This window comes from Diceros bicornis, chromosome 8 (assembly GCF_020826845.1).
Source record: "Diceros bicornis minor isolate mBicDic1 chromosome 8, mDicBic1.mat.cur, whole genome shotgun sequence".
NCBI classification, from domain to species: domain Eukaryota; kingdom Metazoa; phylum Chordata; class Mammalia; order Perissodactyla; family Rhinocerotidae; genus Diceros; species Diceros bicornis.
The window spans coordinates 49,623,354-49,642,603 of NC_080747.1; the positions used below are offsets into that span (position 1 = coordinate 49,623,354).

Here is a 19,250-nt window from a genome sequence, read left to right on the forward strand (position 1 = left end):
ATTTTTTAATTGGGTTGGTAGTTTTTTTTGTTGTTGAGATGCATGAGTTCTTTACATATTTTGGAGATTAAGCCCTTATCAGAAGTATAGTTTGCAAATATCTTCTCCCAATTGTTAGGTTGTCTTTTCATTTTGTTGATGGTTTCCTTTGCTGTGCAGAAGCTTTTTAGTTTGATGTAGTCCCATTTGTTTATTTTTTCTATTGTTTCTCTTGCCCGGTCAGACGTGGTGTTTGAAAAGATGTTGCTAAGACCGATGCGGAAGAGCGTACTGCCTATGTTTTCTTCAAGAAGTTTCACAGTTTCAGGTCTTATATTCAAGTCTTTAATCCATTTGGAGTTAATTTTTGTGTATGGTGTAAGGTAAGGGTCTACTTTCATTTTTTTGCATGTGGCTATCCAGTTTTCCCAACACCATTTGTTGGAGAGACTTTCTTTTCCCCATTGTATGTTCTTGGCTCCTTTGTCAAAGATTAGCTGTCCATAGATGTGTGGGTTTATTTCTGGGCTTTCGATTCTATTCCACTGATCTGTGTGTCTGTTTTTGTGCCAGTACCATGCTGTTTTGGTTACTATAGCTTTGGAGTATATTTTGAAATCAGGGAGTGTGATACCTCCAGCTTTGTTCTTTTTTCTCAGGATTCCTTTAGCTATTCGGGGTCTTTTGTTGTTCCATATAAATTTTAGAATTCTTTGTTCTATTTCTGTGAAAAATGTTGTTGGAACTTTGATAGGGATTGCATTGTATCTATGGATGGCTTTAGGAAGTATGGACATCTTAACTATGTTAATTCTTCCAATCCAAGAGCACGGAATATCTTTCCATTTCTTTGTGTCTTCTTCAATTTCTTTCAGAAATGTTTTATAGTTTTCAGTGTACAGATCTTTCACCTCTTTAGTTAAGATTATTCCTAGGTATTTTATTCTTTTTGTTGCAATTGTAAATGGGATGGTATTCTTGATTTCTCTTTCTGCTACTTCGTTGTTAGTGTACAGAAATGCAACTGATTTTTGTATGTTGATTTTGTATCCTGCAACTTTACCATAAGTTTACTACTTCTAAAAGTTTTCTGGTGGATTCTTTAGGGTTTTCTATATATAAAATCATGTCATCTGCAAATAGTGACAGTTTCACTTCTTCCTTTCCAATTTCGATCCCTTTTATTTCTTTCTCTTGCCTGATTGCTCTGGCTAGGACTTCCAGTACTATGTTGAATAGGAGTGGTGAGAGTGGGCATCCTTGTCTGGTTCCTGTTCTTAGAGGGATAGCTTTCAGTTTTTCACCATTGAGGATGATATTAGCTGTGGGTTTGTCATATATGGTCTTTATTATGTTGAGGTACTTTCCTTCTATACCCATTTTGATCAGAGTTTTTATCATAAATGGATGCTGTATCTTGTCAAATGCTTTCTCTGCATCTATTGAGATGATCATGTGATTTTTATTCTTCATTTTATTAATGTGGTGTATTACGTTGATTGATTTGCGAATGTTAAACCATCCCTGCATCCCTGGAATAAATCCCACTTGATCATGGTGTATAATCTTTTTAACATATTGTTGTATGCGATTTGCTAGTATTTTGTTGAGGATTTTTGCATCGATGTTCATCAGTGATATTGGCCTGCAATCTTCTTTTTTTTGTGTTGTCCTTGTCTGGTTTTGGTGTCAGATTAATGTTGGCTTTCCAGAACAAGTTAGAAAGCTTCCCTTCCTCTTCAATGTTTTGGAAGAGTTTGAGAAGGATAGGTATTAAGTCTTCTTTGAATGTTTGGTAGAATTCACCAGGGAAGCCGTCTGGTCCTGGACTTTTATTTTTGGGGGGGTTTGTGATTACTGTTTCGATCTCCTTACTGGTGATTGGTCTATTCAAATTCTCTACTTCTTCTTGATCCAGTTTTGGAAGGCTGTATGATTCTAAGAATTTTATCCATTTCTTCCAGATTGTCGAATTGGTTGGCATATAGCTTTTCATAGTATTCTCTTATAATCTTTTGTATTTCTGGGGTGTCTGTTGTAACCTCGCCTCTTTCATTTCTGATTTTACTTATTTGTGCCTTCTCTCTTTTTTTTTGGTGAGTCTATCTTAAGGTTTGTCAATTTTGTTTATCTTTTCAAAGAACCAGCTCTTGGTTTTATTAATTTTTTCTATTGTTTTTTTGGTCTCTATTTCATTTATTTCTGCTCTGATTTTTATTATTTCCCTTCTTCTACTGATTTTGGGCTTGGTTTGTTCTTCTTTTTCCAGTTCCTTTAGGTGCATTGTTAGATTGTTTATCTGAGATTTTTCTTGCTTGTTGAGATAGGCCTGTATCGCTATAAACTTCCCTCTTAGAACCCCTATGCTGTATCCCATAAATTCTGGCATGTCGTATTTTCATTTTCATTTGTCTCCAGGTATTTTTTTATTTCTTCTTTGATTTCTTCGTTAACCCAGTCGTTGTTCAGTAGCATTTTGTTTAATCTCCACGTATTTGTGGCTTTTCTGATTTTCTTCCTATAGTTGATTTCTAGTTTCATACTGCTGTGGCCAGAAAAGATGCTTGGTATTATTTCAATCTTCTTAAATTTATGGAGACTTGTTTTGTGGCCTAATATGTGATCAATCCTGGAGAATGTTCCATGTGCATTTGAAAAGAATGTATATTCTTCGGTTTTTGGATGGAATGCTCTGTATATATCTACTAGGTCCATCTGTTCTAGTGTGTCGTTTAAGGCCAATGTTTCCTTATTGATCTTCTGTTTGGATGATCTATCCGTTGGTGTAAGTGGCGTGTTAAAGTCCCCTACTATTATTGTGTTACTGTCTATTTCTGTTTTTATGTCTGTTAATAATTGCTTTATATATTTAGGTGCACCTACATTGGGTGCGTAGATATTTACAAGTGTTATATCCTCTTGTTGGATTGTTCCCTTGATCATTACGTAATGCCCTTCTTTGTCTCTTTTTACAGTTTTTGTTTTAAAGTCTATTTTGTCTGATATGAGTACTGCTACCCCAGCTTTCTTTTCATTGCCATTTGCGTGGAGTATCCTTTTCCATCTCTTCACTTTCAGTTTGTGAGTGTCTTTAGGTCTGAAGTGTGTCTCTTGCATGCAGCGTATAGATGGGTCTTGTTTTTTTATCCAGTCAGCCACCCTATGCCTTTTAATTGGAGCATTTAGTCCATTGACGTTTAAAGTAGCTATTGATAAGTATGTACTTACTGCCATTTTTTAACCCTTTTTTTTTTCTCAGTGTTTTAGTAGTCCTTCTCTGTTCCTTTTTTCTTCTATACAGAATTGATGGTCACTTTAGTTTGACCTCTGTCTGAAAGCTGTACTCTTTAACTCCCCTCCTCCCTCCTTTTATGTTTTTGATATCATATCTAACCTCTTTTTTGTGCATTTGTATGCATTATGTTCTTATCATGGAAATAGATAATTTTTCCTATTTGTGGTCTTCTCTTTTCCCCTTTAATCAGTCCCTTTAACATTTCTTGTAGCACTGTTTTCTTGGTGAGAAACTCCTTTAATTTTTGCTTGTCTGGGAAATTTTTCATCTCTCCTTCCATTTTGAATGATAACCTTGCTGGGTAGAGTCTTCTTGGCTGTAAGTTTTTTCCTTTTAGCACTTTAAATATATCGTGCCATTCTCTTCTAGCCTGTAAGGTTTCTGCTGAGAAGTCAACTGATAGCCTTATGGGGTTTCCTTTGTATGTAACTTGACATTCACTTGCGGCTTTTAGGATTCTCTCTTTATCTTTAATTCTGGACATTTTGATTATGATGTGTCTTGGTGTGGGCCTCTTTGGGTTTATCTTGTTTGGGGCTCTCTGTGCGTCCTGTACCTGGATGTCTGTTTCCTTCCTTAGGTTAGGGAAGTTTTCATCTATTATTTCTTGAAATAGATTCTCTGACCCCTTGTCTCGCTCTTCTCCTTCCGTGACACCTATAACACGGATGTTAGTGCGCTTGATGTTGTCCCAGAGGTCCCTTAGACTGTCCTCACTCTTTTTAATTCTTTTCTCTTTTACCTGTTCAGCTTGGGTAATTTCTTCTAGTCTTTCGTCCAGCTCACAGATCCGTTCTTCTGTATCCTCTACTCTGCATTTGAGTCCCTCTAATGAATTTTTCATTTCCAGTATTGTGTTCTTCATTTCTGATTGGTTCTTTTTTATATCTTCCATTTCTTTGTTGACATTCTCACTGAATTCATCTATTCTTCTCCCCAGATTAGTGAGCATCCTTAACACTCTTAGTTTGAACTCTCTGTCGGGTAGGTTGCTCATTTCTGTGCCACTTACTTCCTTTTCTGGGGTTTTGTCCTGTTCCCTTACTTGGAATGTATTCTTTTGCCTCCTCATTTTGCCTCTTTCCCTGTGCTTGTGTCTACGTATCAGGTAGGTCAGCTACGTCTCCTGCTCTTGGATAATTGATCTTATGTAAGTGATGCCTTAGGAGGCTTCCAGTGTGTTTCCCTCAGTTCTCAATGTTCCAGGGGTGACCCCTATGTGGGCTACCTGTGTCCTTCTGTTGTGGCCTGTTTACTCTCCCTGTAGGCTCCCAGGGAGGCTGAGTTATGCTCCTGGCCAGCTGTTGTAATGCTCAGCTGCTTGTAGTTGTTGTGGGCCCTTCAGTCTCTTTATGAGGTGTGGGGAGCCCCAGCACAGTTGGCTGCAAGTTCTAATACCACATTTGTGTTGCAGTATTTCTTTTAAGTGAGTAGGCCCCCAGAGTGGCAGGTTGTTAGGCTCAGGGCCTTACAATTGCTGTAAGCCTCTAGCCTATTAGGTCTCTTGTCAGGTCTCTGAGGATTGCAGCTGGGTGGGGCTGGCCTCAGGCACAAGAGCACCCAATTGTTTCACGCTTTGGGAAGTGGGGCAAACCCCTTATGTGGGTCTTGGAGAAGCACAAGTCTTCTGAAGCTGACAAGCCCTGCCGCCCACAGGTCCACACAAACAGTCAACACAGTCCTGCCCCGTGTGAGCGCCCCGACCTCCGCAATTAGACCCAGTCTCTACACGGCGGGAGCCCCACACACTCCGCCACCGCCCCACACTCTCCACCCGCTCCTTGTGCACACCCTGCCCCGCTAAAATCTGCTCAGTTGCCAGGCTGCGGAGAATCCAGTCACCAATCTATGCAGGCCCACAAGCTGCCTAAGGGCTTGTTGTTGGGTGGGGCCAGTCTCTGGGGTGGGCTGCCTTCCCTGGCTGAGCTGGATTAAATAGGTGCTCTAGTGGGTGGGGCAGACCCTGGGCTAGCAGGCCCCAGGGAGAACTCCAATGGCATCTGTGTCATCACGCTCACACCAGGCCACAACAATGGCCGCTGCCAATGTCCCAGTCCCTGGAGAGGTCTCACCCCTCACCGAGATGCACTCAGGGCCTATTAGGTGAGTCTCTTTTCACCACAGCACTGTGCACCTTTCTTTCTGGTGATTTTAGGATGCTTCCTGAAACGGGTGAGTTTGCGCGCGGGCCCTTTAAGAGCAGGTTTTAGTTTCTTTGTGAACCGGGTTTTCTGGGGGTGCTCCCCAATGCTTTAGTAGCAGGCAAAGTCAGATATTATGCCGTTGGTCTCGATTGTGCTGGGTCCACAAAATGCCCACAGCGGGGGTGCTCCCGGCTCAGGGCCCCGCGCCTCCAGGGAGGCTGCGTACCTGTGAGCTGCTCCCGGTGGCCGTGAAGCTCGCAGCTTGTGAAGGCAGCGTTTTTCCTCTTCAGAAGAGAGTCTCTGCCTCTTCTACCCCAGTTAGGATTGTCCGTTGTTGCAGGAGTTCCTCTCATCCAGTTTTCAGTTCTGTCTCAGGGGTAATTTTTCCAGGAGTAGTTGTAAATTGGCTGTGTCCACGGGAGGAGGTGAGTTCCGAGTCTGCTTACGCCGCCATCTTGACTCGATCTCCTATGGTCCATTTTGAATTATTTTTGGTGTATGGTGTAAGGTCTGTGTCTAGGGTTTTGTTTTGATTTGTTTTTGTTTTTGTTTATGCATATTGACATTCAAATTTTCCAAAACCATTTGTTTAAAAGTGTATCCCTTTTCAATTGAATTGTCTTTGCTCATTTTTCAAAGATCAGTTGAGTATATTCAAATAGATTGATTTCTAGGCTCTCCATTTTGTTCCGTTATCTTGGTATCTATTCTTTAAGACACCAATACAATGTCGATTAATGTAGTTTTATACTAAGGCTTAAAATTGGGTAATATACTTCCTCCAACTACATTTTCTTCTTCCATATTATGTTGTCTATTCTAAGACTTCTGTCTTCCTTATAAATTTAAGAGTCAGATTGTATCTGCAAAATAGCTTGCTGGAATTTTGATTGGGATTGCATTGAATCTATTCAACAAATTGGAGAGAATATCCTAGCAATATTGAGTCTTTGTATCCATGAACATAAAATATCTCTCCATTTATTTATATCTTTGATTTATTTCGTCACAGATTTGTAGTTTTCCTCATATAGATCCTATATGTATTTTGCTAGACTTACATCTACATATTTAATTTTTTGGTTCTAATGTAAATGATATTGTTTACCTTTAATTTTAAATTCGAATTTTTCATTGATGGTATAAAGGAAAACAACTAATATATACATAAACCTTGTATCCTGATACCTAGCTATATTCACCTAATAATTCTGGGAGTTTTATTGTTGGTTCTTTGGGGTTTTCTGCATATTTAACAATGTCATCTGTAAACAATGACAGTTTTATTTCTCCCTTCCTAATCTGCGTATTTTTTACTTACTTTTCTTTATGTTGAATTGGAGTATCGAGTCAACATTTTACCTGGTCTTAGAGAGAAAGCATCCAGTTTTTCATCCATTTTTTATAGATGTTATCAAGTTGAGGACATTCCAAACTAGTCTTAGTTTCTGATAGTTTTTGTCATGAGTGGGTGTTGGATTTTGTCAAATGATTTTCTGCAACAATTAATGTAATCACATGATTTTTCTAACTTAGCCTGTTGATGAGGTGTGATTGATTTTAAAATGTTATACCGGCCTTGTATACCTGGAATAAATTCCACTTGTTTGTGGTGTATGTTTATTTTTATACATTGTTTGTTTAGTTTGTTAATATTTGGTTGACATTTTTTCCATCTATGATTATGGGAGATATTGGTTTGTAGGTTTCCTTTCTTGTAATATCTTTCTATGATGTTGATATTAGCGTAATGCTTGCCTCATAGAATAAGTTTGAAAGTGTTTTCTCTGCTTTTATTTTCTGAAAGAGATCATGGATGGTGAATATTCATTCTTCATTAAATGTTTGGTAGAATTCACCAGTGAAACCATCTGGGCCTGCTGCAATTGTTTTTTGAAAGGAGTTTGATTATAGATTCAATTTCTTTAATAGATATAGACCTTTGCAGATAATTTCTCTCTCCTTGTGTTAAATTTTGTACTTCATATCTTTCAAGGTATGAGACTATTTCACCTATGTTATCAAATTTGTGGGCATAGAGTTGTTCACAGTATTCCTTTATGATCTTTCTAATGTCCATGTGATTCATAGTGATGACCCCTTTTTCATTGCTGATATTAATTTTTGTCTTCTCTCCTTTTAATTGCTTAGCCTGACTAGAGTTTTATAATTTTTGATCTTTTCAAAGAAACCACTGTTGGTCTTGTTGGTTTTATTAATTGTTTTCCTGTTTTCAGTTTCTTTAATTTCTTTTCTAATTTTTATTTATTTTCTTCTGCTTGTTTTATACTTAAATTATTCTTTTTTCTCTATTTTCCTGAGGTGATCCTTTTTAGATTTTTCTTATTTTCTAATATATGCATTTAATTTTATAAATTTCCCTCTAAATACTGCTTTTGCTGCATCCCACAAATTTGGGTAAGTTGCATTTTATTTTCAACTAATTGAAATTATTTAAAAAATTTTTCTTGATACATCCTTTATGATCTATATTTTACTTAGAAGTGTGTTGTTTAATCTCTAAATATTTTGAGATTTTACCAACTATCTGTTATTGATTTCTAGTCTAATTCCATTACGGTCTGAAAGTATGCTTTGTATGATTTCTATTGTTTAATTTATGTTAGGATATGTCTTATGGCCCAGAATGTGGTCTATCTTAGTGAATTTTCATGTGAGCTTGAGAAAGATGTGTATTCTGCTATTGTTGGATGGGATATTATATATTCTATAAATGGCAATTAGATCAAGTTGATTGACGGTGTTTTTCACCTGTATCCTTACTGATTCTATGCCTGCTTGATTTATCAGTCACTGAAAAAGAATGTTGACTTCTGTAACTCTACTAGTAGGCTTATCTATCCTTTCAGATGTACCTAGTTCTGCCTCACATATTTGCATGCTCTGTTGTTACGTGCATTTACAATTTTCATATCTTCTTGGAGAATTGTCTATTCATTAACATGTAACATCCCTCTTTTATCCCAGAAAATTTTACTTGTTCTGAATGATGGTTTTTCCGAATTTAATGTAATTACTCTAGTTTTTATTTGTTTGTTTCTTTGTATGTTGTTGTTTTTATGGTTAGTATTGCATATCTTTATCCATACCTTTACTTTTAACCATGCAGAGTTTTTACGTTTTAAGTGTTATTTAATAGACATTTTATACTTGGGTCTTCTTTTTTTTGATCCAATCTGACAATGTCGATCTTACAAATAGTGTATTTAGACTATTCATATCAAAATAATTATTGAACTAGTTGGATTCATATTTACCATGTTTGAAACTATTTTCTATTCATTGCCTTGTTCTTAATTTTACTTCTTCCTTGTCTTTTTCTTCCTTCTCTGATTTCAATTGAGAATTATATATAATTCTATTTTATATCCTTTCTTAGGATATCAAACACACTTAAAATTTTTAATATTTCCAGGGGCCAGTTCTGTGGCATAGTGGTTAAGTTCTCATGCTCTGCTTTGGGGGCCCAGGGTTTGCAGGTTTGAATTCCTGGTGCAGACCGGCACACCACGCATCAAAGCCATGCTGTGGCAGCATCCCACATACAAAATAGAGGAAGATGGGCACAGATGTTAGCTTAGAGCCAATATTCCTCAGTAAATGAGGAAGATTGACAACAGATGTTAGCTCAAGGCAATCTTCCTCACACACTCACAAAATATTAACATTTCCCTTAGAGTTTTCAATGTACATTTTTAACTAATCTATTACCACCTAAAATAAAACGATATCACTTCATTTGTAATGCAGGCACCTTATAACAGAGTATTTCCAATTCCTCCTTTAATCTCTATATCATTACTGTCATTCATTTCATTTATCCATATTCTATAATCAGCCAATACCTTTTTACTAGTATTAAACAGTTAACTTTTGTACTAATTAAGAATAAGAAAAATATAAGATTTATTTTACCTTTATTTTTTCCTTCTCTGATATTCTTCCTTTTTTATGTAGATTGAAGCTTCTGACTTATATCATTTCCTTCTTGCTGAAGAATTACTTTTAACATGTTTTTTTACAAGGAAAGTCTTCTGGCAGTGATTTCCGTCAGTTTTTGTTTGTCTGAAAAAGTTTATTTCTCCTTCACTTTTGGAGGATAATATTGCTGGACATAGAATTTTAGGTTGGTACCTTTTTCCTTTCAATACTTCAAATACTTCACTCCACTTTCTTCTTGATTGCATTGTTTCTGATGAAAAATCTACTGTTATTTTTATCCTTGTTTCTTTAAAGTTAAGGAATTTCCCTGCCCCATTACCACTTCCAGGGTTATTTCAACATTTTCTCTGTTTGGTATTATTCAGTTTGAATATGATGTGCCTACATGTAGGATTTTTGGTATTTATTCTGCTTGGTGTCTTCTGAGTTTCTTGGATTTGTTGTTTGGTGTCTCTCATTAATTTTGGAAAATTTTCATCAACTATTACTTCAAATATTTCTTTTCCTCCATTTTCTATTTCTTTTCCTTCTTGTATTCCTATTATTTGATGTTACATGTTGACATATCTTCAAACTCTCTTGTACTTTCCTCAGCTGTGTGTCCTGGTTAGCCTATCAAAGACATTTTGGAATAAAGCATTTCCTTTTTACTCTGTCTTAAGAGATTACATCTCTCTGCTTACAATATCCATCTGTTCTTACATGCTGTGTATTTTTCCTTTAAAGCCCTTAACATATTAATCATAGTTACTTTATATTCTCTGTCTGGCAGTTCCAAAATCTGTGTCGTATTGGAGTATGGTTCTAATGCCTGCTTTGTCTGTTCAAATTGTGTTTTTTCTGTCTTTTAGTATCCTCTGTAACTTTTGTTGAAAGCCAAATGTAAAGTAATAAGAACTGAGGTAAATGGGTTGCAGTGTGATATTTTATGTAAGTCTTACTAGGAGTTGACAATGTTTACTGATTATTGTAGCTGTGTATGCCAAAGGCTTCGAATCCTCTAGTGTCCATTATTTTATGTTTTCTGTTGTCTTTAGGCTTCTGTAAGAACTCTTTATCAAATAGTGTCTAGGTCTTGCTGCTCTTTTAGCTAAATTCCACTGTTGTTGCAGTGGTGCCCTGTTGGTGTGGTAAGGTTTGTGGGAAGAGAAGTGTTCTATAATCTTATGATTAAATCTCAATATTTTTAGTTGGGCTTGTCTCTGGGCTTCTATCTTCACAAGTGTTATATATTTTTTGTTCCATTTACCTGACAAAGGAGGGATAGATGGTGCTGAACTCAAAGAAATGCCCTTAGCTTGTATGTGATAAGGCTCTGGGAAAGTATTTTACCCTGGAAAATAGGATGGTTTTATAAAGAACACTCTGGGCATATTTCAACATGGGCATTTTTCCCCACCTTTTGCCAGAGCTACTGGGGAGTCATTCCTGGCTATTCACAGTGAGAACCTTATGGGGTTCCCGAAACTTAAACCCATGAAAGTATAGGTGCCTCTAAGATAGAGGCTCCCTGTAGTTTCTCACTTTCAATCTAATCCACAATCAGCCTCCAGCAATTTGTCAGAATTACCATTTAAGTATCCTTACTAGTTTAGGGCTCTAGTTGATGGAATTTCTGCTTTAGGTAAGACCTCAGCTATGACTTCCTTGATTTGCCTATCTGTCTAGATTTCTTGATGGTGTTTTGCCCTGAAATCCCAGCTTTCCAATAAATATAAGAAAAATTGTTAATTTTTATTTTGTTCACATGTGTCTTTTTGTAACAATGGGAATGATGAGTTCCAAGTTCTTTACATATTGAAGCTGAAACTGGAAGTCCAACTGTGTAATTCTTAATTTGTAATTTATAGGAATCTGTCAAAATTAGCTAGACATAACAGAAGACAAAACAGTATAACCATAACCAAGAAGAAAGTAGAGAAAATAGAAAAAAAACAACACTCGACCTGTGATTCATCAGTCGTGAACTTTCAAATAACTCTGCTTACTATGATGAAGGAATTGAAATAAAAGATTGATAATTTTATTAGAGAAGCTAATCAGAGCTTTAATGGAAAAGAGAAAACAATAAAAAGAGCAAATAAAAATTGTAGAAATGATTAAAATAATAAATGAAAGTAAGTTACTCAACGGCTATGTTTAGCATTAGTTTCAAACTCCTGAAGAGAAAAGTAGGAACTGAGGAAAAGTCAGAAAAAAAATGAAGAATGACACATGGAGACAAAAAATGATAAAAAATAGAGAAAAGCATGGTAGCAAAATATATCCATGGTGAAAAGGCTTGCATATGTGCATATGTGTACTTAAATACACATATTTAAGTCTCAGAAGCAGATGAGAATTAATAAGGCAGAAGCATTATTTGAATAAATAATGGTTGAGAACTCTTCAATATTGGAAAATAAATTAATCTACCTATTCTAGGAGACTTGCAATTCCCAAAGCAGTATATGCCATATGCTCATGATAGAAAAACTACTGAAAACCAAAGACAAAAAATAAAAGATCTTAAAGCAATCTGAGGAGAAAAAGAGAGATTATGTTTCAAAAGAGCAACAGTGAAATTGACTTGACTTCTTGCAAAAAAAATATAAGTCAGGAGACAAAGGGTTGATGTATTTAATTTCTAAAGATTATATTTGCAACGTAACAATTGAAAGTATTTTTCATTCCCTGTGTTATATTTTTATCATTTGCAATGGCAGAAATACATTTTTCTGGTTCATCAAAAAGCCATTAAATCTTTATTATGGGTTCAAATAAAGAGAAGATAAATATGCAGGAAATTATTTGTCATTTTCATTTTATAATTTCAAATATGAAATTATCCTTAGAAAGGTTATTACTAACCACTTTTTCATCTGATATGGCAGGATAGTATCCAAAGTAACATTGAATTCTTTATATCAGCCTTAAAGGGGTATAATTTGTCCTTAAATTGGAGTAAAAGATACATTAAATGTATATATATATTTCAAGATAAATTGTGAAATAATGAAACATAAAATCTTTCTTTTTATGCGGAGATAACAAATTAGGAACTCTTTGCTGCTTACTGAGTTGCTAACTGATATGTGTGGAGAGAGGTTCTGAATAGATTAATCAGGTAGGAGAGGATAGGAAGTTGCTGTTTTGGTATCTATAATGTGTAATTTGGATTCATTTTACAGAATCTTTAAAGACTAATTTGAAAAGATATATGCACCCCTATGTTCATTGGAGCATTATTCACAATGGCCAAGACTTGGAAATAACCTAAGTGCCCATCAACAGATTAACGGATAAAGAAGAAGTGGTATATATATACAATAGAATACTACTCAACCATAAAAAAGATGAAATGTTGCCATTTGCAACAACATGAATGGATCTTGAGGGCATTATGCTAAGTGAAGTAAATCAGACAGAGAAAGCCATATACCATATGATTTCACTCATATGTAGAAGATAAAAAAACAATAAAAAAAACCCCACATAGACAGAGAGAATAGATTGGTGGTTACCTGAAGGGAAAGGGGGAGGAGGGAGGGCGAAAGAGGTAAAAGAGCAAGTGTGTATGGTGATGGATGACAATTAGACTTTGGGTGGTGAACACAATGTAGTCTACACAGAAATGGAAATATATTGATGTACACCTGAAATTTATATAATCTTATAAACCATTGTTACCTCAATAAAAAATTAATTAAATAAGAAAAGACAATACATATTCTCTCACATAACTATAACTTCTGCTTAAGATTAAGAAAGATCTTTACTTTAAAATGGCAATTTAAATTTTCTACTATTGATGATGTCATAGCCTCTCTGTTAAGGAGAATTACAGATTCAATAAGAAGTGTAAGAGACCTCATAGATCTGTGAGCTGAGATAAGATAATGTACTCAAGCAATCTCTAAAATTTCACCTTCATAATTATCCACATTTAGGTTATCTTGTGGTTAATATTTATATTATCTTGGAATATATATACATACTCTTGCCTTTTACAGATAACGACAAATAAAGAATGCACAATTTTCAAATAATTAAATGTTTCCAAGGAAAGATTACGTATTGAAGGACTTGAGTGTCTGTGTATCTTCTTCTGAGCTTTGATTTAATTGTATTTTCCTTTCCTTCCTGAAGTTGTTTTGATTCCTTGGATAGCCTGGCACATCTGGGAGTTAGAGTAACTGTCCCTTTGATTCGATGACTCAGAATGGTTCAGACAAATATGGATGAAGTAGAAAACTTTTCCTCCAATGTCTGTTCAACTGCAGATAAATAACACCTTTCGACCAAGCATGCTCATTGCTGCCTTCAGAAGCCTCTCTCAGTTTCTTAAATCATCATGCCACTTTTGCAATTTTGCACGTAATCTGACTAAGGGGCAGAATTCTGTGAGGAAGTAATACATTTAAGCAGTCATGATGACCTTTTACTCTGCCTAGAATAGTAAATCTCAAAGCATGAACCACTTACTACCTGTTTCAGGATGTTTGTTTAAATCTTCGGGGAAAGAGGCAGAATATGCATTTATTACAACTTTCCAAGTAATTATTACGCATACTAAAATTTTAGGGCATTTGGTCTTAGATAATGTATTACAATGACTCACTGGAATGTGAATGACTCATTCTATTCCAGAGACTTTAACTTAAAAGGACAGCCCAGATCTTTCTCTTTATCAATCTTGACAATCACAAAGAATTGTGAGCTTCCACGTCTCAAGAAGTTAGTTTTGAATTGCTCTTATCATCTTAATGTTCATATCTATGATGTTTGAAGTTAGCCTTGAATATATATACACATAAATATATGTATATATATACACACACACCATCGTTAACAATTTTTAACATACCCTTGACTTTCTCTTTTAGTTATCCTGCTAAGTGTTACAGTATCACTATGGGTGTGCAACTACATACTGTGTGGTTAGAGTTCTAATATCACATTTTCACCTATACTTTTCCGCTGGAGAAACTTGACCCAGTTAATAAATTCAGCTGCTGGCTGGAAACCTTTTCTAAAAAGAAGGAATTAAAAGAAACTACTGACATATCTGACTTCCTTCACATTCCACTTCTGCTCATAATACTGTCCTATCCAACATACGGTTCCTTCTTAAATTCACATTGGCTAATATCATTCTGAGTGCATCACACCGTCTGGAGGCCAAATGACACACTGCTTGCTAGTGCTCCCATGAGTTAACTCTATAGCTATTTCAGTTCCCTGGCCAGGGGTTCCAAATTTCCCCCACTCCCTGGCTCTGGCTTTTGTCTTCCCAGCAAACCTCTTGGTTGAGATTTCAATGATTTTGACAGTCAATCTCTTAGACAGATATAAATTGGGAAAATTGGCTTCCCACATAATATACAACACTTATCTCTGTTTAGAAACATAGAGTTTCTCTTAAACATTTCATATAAGTTGCTATTAAATTAAAATAGAAGGTTATATTTAAAAATAATTTTATTAGATGTTTTTGCGCTTCATTTACATATGTTATATTTTATAATATATATTTTTATACAGTTATTATATATATATACTATATATATAAAATCATTACATTTGATTTGATTGGAAGGAATCAATTTTTCCTTTAGACAGTTTTTGAGCCTGTCTTTTGTGTTACTTGTGATCATAATGACAGGCACGGGGATGTGCCATATATAAGATATATGTGGGTTTTTTTTCAGTAACTTACTGTGTTCTTATTTATGAGATAACATAAGATATTTTTCTAATGTGTTTTATTCCTATAACAGAACATGAGATATTTTTAACCTTCATTCTAGATACACAAAAGGAGGCAAAATGTTTTAAGTAAATAATTCCTCATATTCTCACTCATCTCTGACAATAATAATCATACATATCAGAAAAAGATATTGTATTCAATATCTAATCTGGTGATCTGACCCAAAGTCACTAACTAGGATTATTGATAAATTCCCCAGAATTATAAAATCTTATGAATGTTACAAATATTTTATTCAAAGTTGCTTTAAGTTATAACTATTTTCTCTTTGTCTCCTTCTAGCTACAAGTGAGCATTTTGCATATATGTACATGGGTCTAAATTTATTTACTTCTTAATTCAAGAAGAATTCTAAGTTTATATAATTTGCTGAAAGAAAGAAATTGTTAGATTTAGGTTTCCATAGAGGAATGCCAGAGGTTCTTCTCGCGAATATCAGTGATGACTGGCTAGTCAGCAGCCTATTACTAGCAGAATTTTAATTTCAAAGTAGACTAATAAGAGTTGACTGATGTCTGCCTGTGCACGTTCTTAAGTGATAATCAGTATAGAATTGCTCATCGGTAGAGGCTTATGTCATAAGCTGATTGTCTAAATGATGAATATACAATGAAATTAAGCAGAATTGAGACAGATGGTTCTAACTTTTGAGAAATGTGCATATCTTCGTAATTAAATAATAAGTCCGTTGCCTGGAAGATCAATTGGGACATAATAACTTTGAAAACTAAATCATTTCATTGTTTGGCATTTATGAGACATGGTAAAAAGCAAATTCCATTTTAATTTACTCAAAGTATTGCTTATTTTCTTCCTAAGCACTTGATAAAAAATGGAAAAGCAGATATTGTCATTTTGTTTCCTTCTTATATAAAATTATATTGTTATATAAAGTTTAGAAAATCATTGCCAAACAAAATTTTGTAGATTAATGGCTTCTCCTAAGAAACTGGAAATAAAGCATTTAAAGTATACTAAGTCAAATACCAGACATTAAAGGGACAGAAAATGTGAATAATACTGTGAAATTTATCTGAAATTATTTATTTCCTTCATACAAATTTATGAAGTAAAAACAGATCTGTGTGCTTGTTTTTCCGGGAAGAGGCATGGGTATTTGATATATTTGTATTTACTTTTCTACATTTATTAGGCATTTTCAAAGAAAATACACATACAAGAAATAACACTATAACTTTCAAGAAAGTTTGGATTGGGAATGACATAGCAAAATGGCCAAACAAGACATCCTTAGCTCATATCTCCCTCATCAAAAATTTGCCATCCATCAATGGACATAAATACTTTTGTGGGAGCTGTGGGATCCAGCACCATACTCCAAGGGACCCGGGAGGAGTCTCGCCCACCCGAGCATCAGATAACAGGCATACAGACCTGGGTCCCAGCTATGGACCGTGGAATGGCCTATGAACTGGCTCCAGCCCCACTCAGCCATGGTCTGGGAGCCCCTGGAAAACACTGACTTAAAAAAATCACCCACAGATGAGAGAGCTTGGGGAAGCCCAGGATTCCAGCAGAGAAGTTCCAGCACATCGTTAGAGCAAAAAAATCGAAGATTGGACACATTGGAGAGTGTAAGAGGAAAACTGTGGTATTACGCGTGTCTCCTCTGTCACCAAAGTGGCACAGCTCAGTGCCAATAAATCCCTTCTTGGTCCTTGATTTCTCCCGTGCGGGAAAGTGAAAGTGTGTGAATGGGTGCCCAGCTTCCCAAGCTGTGTGAGATGCAGCCAAAAAGGTCCATTTCTCTTTCCTCCCATCTAAAGTACTGAGTCATGACCTACACAACTGGGGGACAGTTAGCAGCTGGGAGAATAGCAGCCAGGGCTCACAAGGTATCAAAGGGATGCAGATCCTATCAACCACATCACAGACTCCATCAGGAGGCCAGCCCTTGAGCTGCCAGGATGTCTTATCAGTGGCTCCCCCCAACTGGCCTACAGGCACCCCTAGGGCTCTGCTCACCTCACCTACACATGCCCCAACTACCTTGTGGCAGGCTCCTTGTGCGCAGTCCCAGTGGCGGTGAGAGGGAGCACTTGGGCAGATGGCAAATGAGCACACAGAGAAAGCCAGCCCAAACCTGTAAACCAAGGAGACCACAAACTTGAGCATTTAGTAGGAAGGCAAAAAGGAGACTGTTAGCCCTCAGACTGGCGTGTTGCTGGATGGAGAAGGTGTACAATCTTAAGAATTCTGCCACAAGAGGGAGCAAGAAGAGTGGAGCAGACATCTCCGTAGAAGGTCTGAGAAAGCCTCAGAATCTGGAGCAGAGCTGACAGAAGGTAATTCTCTCCCAAAGTCAGTCAATACAGACTGGAGGAGGTGACCGCTACTTCACATGCCAAGACAGCAACACAAGACTTCAAGGAACATGAAAAATCAAGGAAACGCGATGCCACCAAAGGATCACAATAATCTTCTAGTAACTGACCCCAAAGACATGCAGGTCTCCAGTTCCCCTGATAGAGAATCCAAAAGAGCTGTTTTGAGGAAGCACAGTGAACTATAAGAAAACACAGAAAGACAATGCAACAAAAACAGGAAAACAATACATGAACAAAATGAGAAGTTTAACAAAGAGATAGAAGTCACAAAAAAGAACCAAAAAGAAATTCTGAAGCTAAAGAATACAATAAATGAAAAGAAAAATGGAATAGAGAGCATCAACATCAGATGGATCAATCAGAAGAAAGAATCTGTGAAGTAAAGACACCTTTGAAATTATCCAGTCAGAGGATAATAACAACAACAAAAAATGAAAATAGTGAACAAATCCTACGTGAATGTGGAATACCATCAAGAGAAGCAAGCTACAAAGTATTGGAGTCCTAGGAGGAGAACAGAAGCAGAAGGGAGCAGAGAGTTTATTTAAAGAAATAGTGGCTGAGAACTTCCCAAGTCCCAGGAGAGATTTGGCCATCCAGGTTCATGAAGCTCATAGGTCTCCAAACAAATTCAACTTAAAAAGATCTTCTCCAAGACACATTGTAATAAAACTGTCCAAAATCAAAGACAGAGAATCTTAAAAGCAACAAGAGAAAAGAAGCTTATCACTTACAAGATAAGCTTACTCCCTCTCCCATAAGGCTATCAGCAGAAACCTTACAGGCCAGGAGAGAGTGGGATGATATAGTAAAAGTGTGGAAAGAAAACAAACCCTGTCAATCAAGAATACTTTGTGTGGCAAAGTTGTTCTTCAGAAATGAAGGCAAGATAAAGATGTTCCCAGACAAACAAAAGCTGACGGGCTTCATCACCACTAGATTTGCCTTACAAAAAATACCGACAAGAGTTCTCCAAGCTAAAATGAAAGGACAGTAATTAGTAACATAAAAACATGAAAATATACAACACACTGCTAAAGGTAAGTATATAGTCAAATTTAGAATAATACTGTAATACAGTAGTGTGTTAACCACTTAACTCTAGTAAAAAAGGTTAAAGGACAAAAGTATTAAAAATAACTACAGCTATAATAACTTCTTAGTGAATACAAAATATAAACAGAGGTAAATTGTGATATTAATAACCCAAAAGTTTGGGGGAGTAAAAGGGTAGAGTTTTTGTATGCAAAGTTAAGTTGCTGGCAGTGTAAAATAGACTGTTACAGCTATAAGATATTTTATGTGAGCCTCATGGTAACCACAAAGCAACAACCTACAGTAGGAGAGATGTTGGTCAAATAGTACAAACTTCCAGTAATAAGATGAATAAGTTCTGGGGATCTAATGTACAGCATGGTTACTATAGATAACAGTACTGTATTACATACTTGAAAGTTGCTAAGAGAGTAAATCTTAAATGCTCTCTCCATACACAAAAAAAGGTAATTTTGTGAGGGGATGGAGGTGTTAACTAATCCTGTTGTGGTAATCATTTTGCAATATATAAGTGTATCAAATCATCACATTGTACACCTTAAACTTACACAATGGTATATGCTAATTATATCTCAATAAAGCAGGAGAAAAAAAGAGGAATAAAACAGTACTTAGCCACTAAGCATTTTTCCTTCATGTAAATTACAAATATTCAATTTAATAAATAATTTATTGAACCCTTTCTGTCAGAATGACAGAAACACAGTGTCAGA

General features: G+C 36.0%; 1 long non-coding RNA gene across 2 annotated transcripts in view; it reads left to right on the top strand.

Moving 5' to 3' along the window:
- Nucleotides 1-5,259: 5,259 nt before the first annotated feature.
- The window catches only part of LOC131409643 (uncharacterized), a 40,737-nt gene continuing 26,746 nt past the window's right edge, over nucleotides 5,260-19,250 (top strand). For both annotated transcript variants that reach the window (XR_009220970.1, XR_009220971.1), the window contains exons 1-2: nucleotides 5,260-5,377; nucleotides 16,287-18,521. This is a non-coding gene — a long non-coding RNA (uncharacterized LOC131409643). The remainder of the gene's footprint in view (nucleotides 5,378-16,286; nucleotides 18,522-19,250) is intronic.